Source organism: Camelus ferus, chromosome 5, assembly GCF_009834535.1.
Source record: "Camelus ferus isolate YT-003-E chromosome 5, BCGSAC_Cfer_1.0, whole genome shotgun sequence".
Taxonomy (NCBI): domain Eukaryota; kingdom Metazoa; phylum Chordata; class Mammalia; order Artiodactyla; family Camelidae; genus Camelus; species Camelus ferus.
The window spans coordinates 34,801,171-34,810,135 of record NC_045700.1 but is presented as its reverse complement, the minus strand read 5'-3'; the positions used below and the strand labels follow the sequence as shown (position 1 = coordinate 34,810,135).

At 39.7% G+C, this 8,965-nt stretch overlaps 1 non-coding gene across 1 annotated transcript; it reads left to right on the top strand.

Annotated features, from left to right (window-relative positions):
• The first annotated feature begins 2,628 nt into the window (after window positions 1-2,628).
• LOC116663947 lies at window positions 2,629-2,735 on the top strand. The gene has a single exon (XR_004320301.1). It is a non-coding gene; the product is annotated as a U6 spliceosomal RNA (small nuclear RNA).
• The last annotated feature ends 6,230 nt before the right edge of the window (window positions 2,736-8,965 follow it).

The following is an 8,965-nucleotide window of genomic DNA, read 5'->3' as shown; positions in this document are numbered from 1 at the left end:
CTGTGCCTGGATTCCCCTTTACCTGAGACGGAAACCTCTGACACCTTGGTTCCCGCCCAGCACACAGGGATCCTCACACCCCCAGAGGCAAGGCAACCAGGTCAGTTCCTTACACGTTACTGGTCCGACGGAGCAGATACTGTTAGTTGTCCATCCACACTTTTTCCTTTATAATAGACATCTACTTATTTTTTTTCCTCTTCTGAGTGTTTGCAGGAAAGTAGACCCCAGCACCAGAAGATGAATCAAATTTATTTTAAGCTGGTTGTGGGCTCCCATTTGAAAATGGGAAAAGAATCTCAATTTTGCTTTTTAGAAAATGAAACTCTTAACCCAGTATGGAGGATGGCATGGATGAGAAGAGGCTCTGTGAGGCAAGCGCTGTGCTATGCACTTACTAGAATAGTGTCTTTTATTCCTTATTATAATCTTGAGATAGGTACTAGGCTACCTGTTTTACAGATGAGAAAACTGAGGCTTACCAAGTTTAAACAACCTACCTAAAATCACCCTTGCTGTTGACTGAATACATGATGAGATTCTAACCATTAGAGAAGTCTGCTGTGGGACTTATGGAAAAGGGACATGCAAGGAGAAACCTCCTATTTCTGTCCCTTGACATGACCTTCTGTATATGACCCCTTGGACTGCAGCATTTATCTTGAGATAATTACAGGAGCCCATCTAAGAGAGTAAGGCAAAAGTCTGAGGATGACAGAGCAGAATGATGGAAAGAACCTGGGACCCTGATGATGCTGTAGAGCTGCTGAATTAACCAACCCTCAAACTTCAGATTTATGTGTCAGTCTCTTTGAAATATATCTTCTGTCACTTATAGCCCCCCAAATCCTAACTAATACAACCTAAGAGCCTAGCCACAGATAACTAGAAAAACAATTAGTGCCTAAGCCAAGAGCAGCTATCCACAGGGTAACTGCCGAGAAGTCAGGATATGCCTATCCACCCATCAGGGCCTCTCTGTGGATCACATCTAATGAGACCAGTCAGATCCTTTCGGGGGGAGGCTGAATAACATTTTCTTCCAGCTCTTCAGGAACCTCCCTCCATCACTTAACTCATCTCTCTTCTGTATCGTCACTGTATTCTGTTTATACTAACACCATCTTAAAGATCATTTCAGTTTTTTTGTATTTAAATACTAACATAACACCTTTGTCAAATACAAACCTTCTTACATATAACACTCTAAATAGCTTTTCTCTTTCACACTCAGCTTATTAAAATAATTGTCTTCAGTTCCTATCCTTCAAGTCACTTTTCAGCCTATGGCAGTTCATACCTACTATGCCCCAAGAGGACGTTGTTTCTTATAGGTGTTACAAAATAGTAATAAAATAAGGTATCAATTGCTGTGTAACAAACGGTCCCATTAAAAACAGCAGCCACCATTTATCGTCTTTCATGATTTTCTGTGGGTTGACTAGGCACAAGTGGTAATTCTGTTCTGCATGGCATTGTCTGCACCTGTGGTCATCTGAAGACTTGACTGGACTAGAACATCCACTATGGCTCATTCGCATAGCCAGCAGGTGATGTTGGCTCTTGGCTGGGAGCTTAGATAGAAGTCAGTTCTTCTCCTCATGGCACCTCCATATGTGGGCTTCCCACAGCATGAACACTGGTTTTAAGGGGAAATGTTTCAAGCCTGTGAAAGCAGAAGCTGCCCAGACTCAGAAATGAGCAGTCTCACTTCTGCCACATTTTATTGGTTGATAAAACACCATCCAGTCAAGATTCAAGGGGAGGGAAATAGATTTCTCCTCTTGATGGGAGGAATAGAAAAAATGTGCAGCAAACTTTAATATGGCACTGTTATTAATGGTCTTCCTTAGTGATAATTCCAGTGAAAATAATACAGTTTTTATTTTATGTGGCATCTCAATTCTTGAAATATTTCATTCTTTCAACTTGCATGACAACACACTCTTCTGGTTTTCTTGATACTTGTAGAGCCACTCTCACTTTCTTGTGAAGAATCCTCTTCTTTTCCTCAAACTCAAAATATTATTATTCCTTGGGATTCCACCCTTCATCCTCTTCTATTATCAGTTTCTATTTTTCTGTCTATCTTACTGGACATTCTAATAAACTCTCAAGACTTCCATTATTATCTACATATTAATCATTCTCAAATCTTTATTCATAGCTCTTATTTCTCACTTAAGTTCCAAACCTAAATATCCCATCTTCACTAAACAACTCCTATTTCCATTTAAGTATCTTATAAGCATCACAAAATCAGAATGTCTAAAATTGAGCTCATTGTATTTTCTCCCAAAGCTTCAATTTCAAAGTTATCTCTCTCTGTGAATATCACCATAATTCCCTCAGTTACATGATACAGAGAATTAATCATTTTAGACTCTTTTATTTTGCTGACCCCTATATCTAGTCACAGAGCTGGCTAATATTATCTCTTTATTATCTTTCAAATTAGTTAGGTTGCCTACACCTCTTCTCCAGCACTCCAGTACTGAACTCTATCATCTTTTACCTGACACATTGCAGCGTCTTTTATGTAGTCTTCTCTTCCACACTGGCCTCCTCTTTAATTCATTATCCACACTGAAGCCAGAGTAGTTTTTAATGGCAATATTACATCATGTTTTGCTCTATTTGGCAGCATATATACTAAAATTGGAACACTAGAGAGAAGACTAGCATGGCCCCTGTGCAAAAGTGACTTACAAATTTCTAAAGCATTCCTTATTTTTTTCTTTATTGATGGGCACACAGTCTAAAGGTGTAATTTGTATGACAACAGCAGCACAAATGAAGGGAGAGAAGATGAAGCCATGTAGGAGTAAACTATTGTAATTAAGCTGGTGTTAATCTGAACTAGATTCTTATAAATTAAGATGTTAGTTGTAATCCTCATAGCAGCCACCAAGAAAATAACTGAAAAAATATAGTAAGCGAATCAATAAGGGAATTAAAGTAAAAAATATTCTTTTAACACAAAGGTAACAGAGGAAGGACCCCTCCAAAAAAAACATAAGATATATAGAAAACAAATAAAAAAATAGCAAATATAAACACGACTTTATCAGTAATTTCATTAAATGAAAAGATATTGAATTGAAAGGTAGAGATTAGCAGAATGGAGAGAAAAATAAAATCCAACTGTATGCTGTCTATAGGAGGCACACTTTAGATTCAAAGACACAAAGAAGTTGAAGTATAGGAAGAGATATACTAGGTAAACAATAACCAGACGAGCTGGGAGTGGCTGTACTAATATCAGACAAAGTAGACTTTAGGAGTAGAATTATTACTACAGACTAAGAAGAACATTTGGTGATAACAGACTTAATCCATTAAGAAGATAGAACAGTTACAAATATACATACACCTAACAACCCCAAACTCTTGAAGCAAAAATTAACAGAATTGGAGGAGAAAATAGGCAATTCAAGAGTAACGGTTGGAGATTTCTACATCTCGCTTTCAATATGGGTAGAACAACTAGATATAAAATCATCAAACAAGTAGGAGATTTGAACAACATTGTAATTCTATTCACAGAGACTTACAGAGCACTCCATTCAACAACTGCAGAATACACATTCTTCTCAAGTACATGTGGAACATTTACCACGGTAGAACATATGTTAGGCCATGTAACGAGTGTAAATAAATTTCAAAAGATTGAAATCATATGAAGTATGCTCCCCAACCACAGTAGAATAAAATTAGGAATTAATAACAGAAGGAAATTTGGCAAATTCACAAATACGTGGAAATTAAACACAATCAAATAATCAGAGAGTCAAAAGGAAATTAGAAAATACTTTGAGGTGAATAAAAATGAAAACACAACATACCAAATCTTATGGGATGCAATGAAAATAGTGCCTAGAGGGAAATTTATAGCTGTATGTGCCTATATTTAAAAAGAAGACAGACCTGATATAGGTGTGTTATACTAGAGACTCAAACACCATATGCAGCATGGCTCTCGTGATGTTATAATGGGAAAGAATCAAACTTCATATTTTAAAGATACAACATCTCCCCAGATTAATCAATTTAGTACGGTTCATCAAAATTCTAGTTGGATTTTGTGAGAAATTTATACTTCAGAGTTCATATGGAAAAGCAATATCCTCAGATACCTAGATTGCCTTTTAAAAGGAGAATAAAACTTTATAATATTAAAATATATTTGAAGCAATAGTAATAAAGAACAGGATATATTTACATGAATGAAGAATTCAAGAGAAATGGAGAGTCTCTGGTATTGGTACGGAACAATGATTTATCACTGTGTTAGATGCCATGCAGTTGTGGGAGCTGGTAGAGGACAGCTGTTTGACCTGCATCTTGGGTTGAGCTTGAAGTCTTTATAGGTCAGACAGACCAGCAGTTGGAAAGGAAAGTTAGATGTGGATGAGAGGACAAACACATTGGAACCAGTGAGGACAAACTGAGACCCACAGGACAAAGTAGAATTAACATCTGTCTCTCATCACCTTCCATCTCAATGCTATGAGTGACCAGCGAGGGAAGGTAGCACCTTTCACCACGGAGGTGCCCACACACTTGGGGCAGAACTTGGAGAAGATCTGTCAGGAGCTGGAGGAGCTGAATGTCTGGGTTGACAGAACAAGATGAGCCAGTAGATCAGTGACAGCTGTGTAAGAGGTCACTGTACCACTGACCTTCAGAGCATTAAAAAGAAAGAAAAAGAAAAGCTGCCCTTTCATTTTCTACTTTTCAAATATCACACAAAACGTCTCTCGTGGCCAACACTAAGTCAGAACCATACAGAAAAGAGAATTGTAGGAGATGTGCTTCCAGCATAGCTAATGTGACACAGTACAAAGCCACCACGGTAAGGCTGGTTTGGTTCAAGAACAGGGACAAAAAGGAACAGAAATGAGTGCCAGGGACATATTCATGTGCGAACTGAGTAGACACTAAAGAACAGCTGGCTGTGGGCACACGAATAAGACTGGGCCTCTACACAACACAACAAAAACCATGGAGTCCACACGGATTTAAGAATAAATATAAAAGTTACAACTATTAATTAATAGCGTAAAATAGAACAGAACATCTTTGTGGCTTAGGTATGAGGACAAATTGCTTAACACGAAACTTCAGAAGCATAAATCATTAAAAAAAAAAAAAAGAATTTTATTGTATGTAATTTGAGGCTTTCTGTTGTTGAAAATTAGTAGATAGATGACCAAGTAGGAAGTCTGAAAATTATAAGAACTCAATATCCAGTATATCTAGTAGATAAAGATCAACTACAAATCAAAATGGAAATACTGTACTCCCAGGGGAAAATAGGACAATGGCTGTCATCGTAGCATGGGTTCCCCCCAAAATAGAATCGGAGGCCAAAGTTTATGAGCTACTGCGTTGTTAAGGAGTTAAATCCCAGGACTGAGGGAAAGGCATGTAAAGAAGAAAACCGGAGAGAAAGAGAGACTATTTATTTATTTATACATATATAGAGTCATAGTTTACTATTTTATTCAATGGGTTATTTTTCTTTACACTAATTGATTATTCTCATGCTCAGATTTTTCCTAATCTAGCCAATGAGCACCCCTTCAAGCTGGCTTCTGTGTCCTTGTTTTGTTTTGTTCTGCTCTTTATTTTTTACTTTTTAAATAGAATTTTGAAAGGTTACTTTCCATTTATAGTTATTACAAAATATTGGCTATACTCCCCATGTTGGACAATACATCCTTGAGTCTCTTACACCCAGTAGTTTGTATTTCCCACTCCCCCACCCCTATGTTGCCCTCCCACTGGTAACCACTAATTTGTTCTCTATGTCTGTGAGTCTGCTTCTATTTTGCTATATTCACTAGTTTGTTGTCTTTTTTAGATTCCACATATAAGTGGAATATAAGTCCAGTATTTGTCTTTCTCTGACCTATTTCACTAAACATAATGCCCTCCCAGTTCATCCATGTTGCTACAGATGACAAAATTTCATTCATTTTTGTAGTTGAATAGTATTCCATTTTATGTATGTATATATACTTGGTTTTCTTCCATATCTTTTCAGATATACACCCAGGAATGGAATTGCTGGGTCACATTTTTAGTTTTTTGAGAAAATTCCTTTTGATATGTCTTTATCATTCTTTGGGCAGAGTTGGAAGATAACCTTCCATGGGTCTCTCATATTTCTGGCCATCTTGTGAGCAGTAGTCATAGGCTCACTCCCATATCTCCTTTGCAGTAAAGTGGGCTCCCCTCTCTGACACAATGTTGTATAGGATTCTTGCCCAGAGGAAAAATATTCTGTAAGTTCTTGGACAGTTATGGTGGCAGAGGCCTCGTAGGCAGGAAAAGCAAACCCAGTCCCAGAATATGTGTTTATTCTTGTTAGAACAAGCCTCTGGCCTTTCCAGGATAGAAGAGGCTCAATGTAGTTAACTTGACACCAAGTGGTCTTCTTGAGGAAGGGTCTTATATATCAGGGACTCAGGATTGGTGTCTGCTGCCGGCATACTGGGCATTAGATGGAGCAGCAACTAAATCAGCCTTGGTAGGTGGGAACCCATGCTGTTGGACCCAAGCGTTCATCTCTCCTGCCATGGCCACTACATTCATGTACCCACTGAGCCAGCACTGAAATAGCTGGTGACAGGGACTGGCGGAGTAATCTTGTCTACTTGGCTGTTTAGATCTTCCTCCGTAGTTGACGCTCTCTGCTGGGCTTTAACATACAATACAAAGATTTTCACGCTTTGTTCCCACTCCCATATGTTCATCCACCTCCTTGTTCCATTCTTTCAATCTTACTCTCTCATGGGTGCCTGCCCATGAGTCTGGATATATTGTAGCCTCAGGCCACCTCTTTCACATAAGGTGGATAAACAGGTGCATTACCCAAAACTCTGCCCACTAGGAGAATTTTCCCTCGCCACTGTCTTTCAAAGCCACTTTAGAATGAGGCTGCAGTGCAGCTGCTCCCATTTTTAAGCACCCACATACTAAGCTGTTCTGTTTGTAAATCAAATTTGGAGGTTTTGCTCTCCTGTCAGCTGGTGATAAGAGATTCCCGATTTGATCGTAGTGAAGTGAGGGAGAGGTGCTGGTGCGCAGTGGTGAAGGTCGTGGGAGTCTGGGCCAGTGCTTCTGCAGCTTGTTTCCACTCTCTAGTGCTGCTCAGACTTGGGGTTCATGCTCATCTTACAGCAAACTGCTACAGGGCTCGAGCGGTTTGCCTTTCGGACTCTTATGCAAACTGGCTATGACTTGAGGGCTCTCTGTGAACCGAGCTCTTGACAGGCAGTTCTGGAGGCACAGCCATTTGGTGTCTCATGATCAGGCACTCCGTCTGTATCAGTGCCCAATAGCATGCGTACGGTGCTGTTTGTTTGTTTGTTTTTTTAATACGTAATTCTTTTTGTGCCAGAATCTCAGGAGTCTGTACTCTTATTCTCCCACTGGGGTTTGCCGTAGTCCCTGCTACCACATTGAATCCTTTCCTGCCAGTGACATCTCTAATACCATAGGACCTGCAGGGTCTTGGGGCCCAAGCAGCAGGGTGCTGCTTGGATTAGCTACAGAACTCTTTTTTGCACTGGGACCTACTCAAAGCTGGCAATGTTTCTTGTCACTTGGTTTATGGGCTGGAGAGCCATGCTCTGGTGTGGAAGATGTGCTCTCTAGAGCTGAGATCAACTTACCAGGCATAGGAATTCCTTCCTTGTATTGGAGGTGCAAGATACAATGATTTGGCTTCTACTTTGGAGGGTGTGCCCTGGCACACCCCTGACTACAAAACTACAAAATTTTACTTACGCACCAGGGATACGATTCTTTTTAGGGTTTATTTCACATGGAGCAGGTATGTCTTACTAAGTCCTCCAGTATGCTGGCCACCCCTTATTCCTTAGCCCAACTTAATATAATATCATTGAAATAACGGATCAGTGTGAAGTTCTATAAAATGTCCAGATGGCCCAGATCTCTTTGGACTATATTCTTACACAAAGCAGAGAATTAACACAGCTTTGGGAATAAAGTGTAAATATGTATTATTACCCACTCTGTGTAAATGCTAACTATTCCTGAGGCTATTTTCTGATCATAATGTAAAAGAATGCACTTGCCAAGCCAAAGGCCATGTGTTGTGTACCTGAAACCATGTTCATCTGCTCTAGTAAAGATATTAGTCATACCTAGTACTGTGGCTGCAATGAGGGGGACAATTTAAGTTTGCAGTAAACTGTCATTTTCCAAGATTCATCTGGTTTCTTCTGGGAGCCAAACTGGCAAATTAAATAGAGCCCACCATCCCTGCATGTTTTTATATCCTTAGAGATGGCACTAATTTTTTCTGTCTCCCTACCCTGGGATTGTGATATTGGTGTTGGTCTTGCATGGGACTTCGGGAGTGATGGAGTATTTTCAGAGGCTTCTCCTTGGACTTCCCACTATGAGAACTCTTACCCCCAAAGGCCAAGAACGCAGAGTCAGATCTCCGTTAACTGCTACATAGTTCAATCCCAATTGTACATTCCCGGATCATGAAAATGACTGCTGGGTGGATCAGTAGATCCCATAGGTCCTGTAAGCAGGACCTTGAGCAAGACTTGACAAGCCTCCATTCTAACACAGAGACTGTGATGATACTTCAGGTCTCAGAATATCAACATCAGTTTAATCCTTTGTTTCCCACAGTGTTCAAAATGATTGAGATACCTAACTATAGGTGACTACTCAGTCAGTGGGTTTTGTACCTAAAAACTAATTCAGATCTAGGAGCTGATCAAGTGCTCGTAACATTTAACTGTCCTCAATCTAGTGGTCATTCTTCTTCTAACAGTACAAGCTGAGTTGTATCCTTGTTGGGTGCCCATCTATTTTGCCCATAGGAATACTGTGTTCTTGTAACCATCTCCATTACTCTCTGCAGGTCAGGCCCCCTTGGCTATCCTGTGACTCTGCCACTTATTAAGAAAGGTAC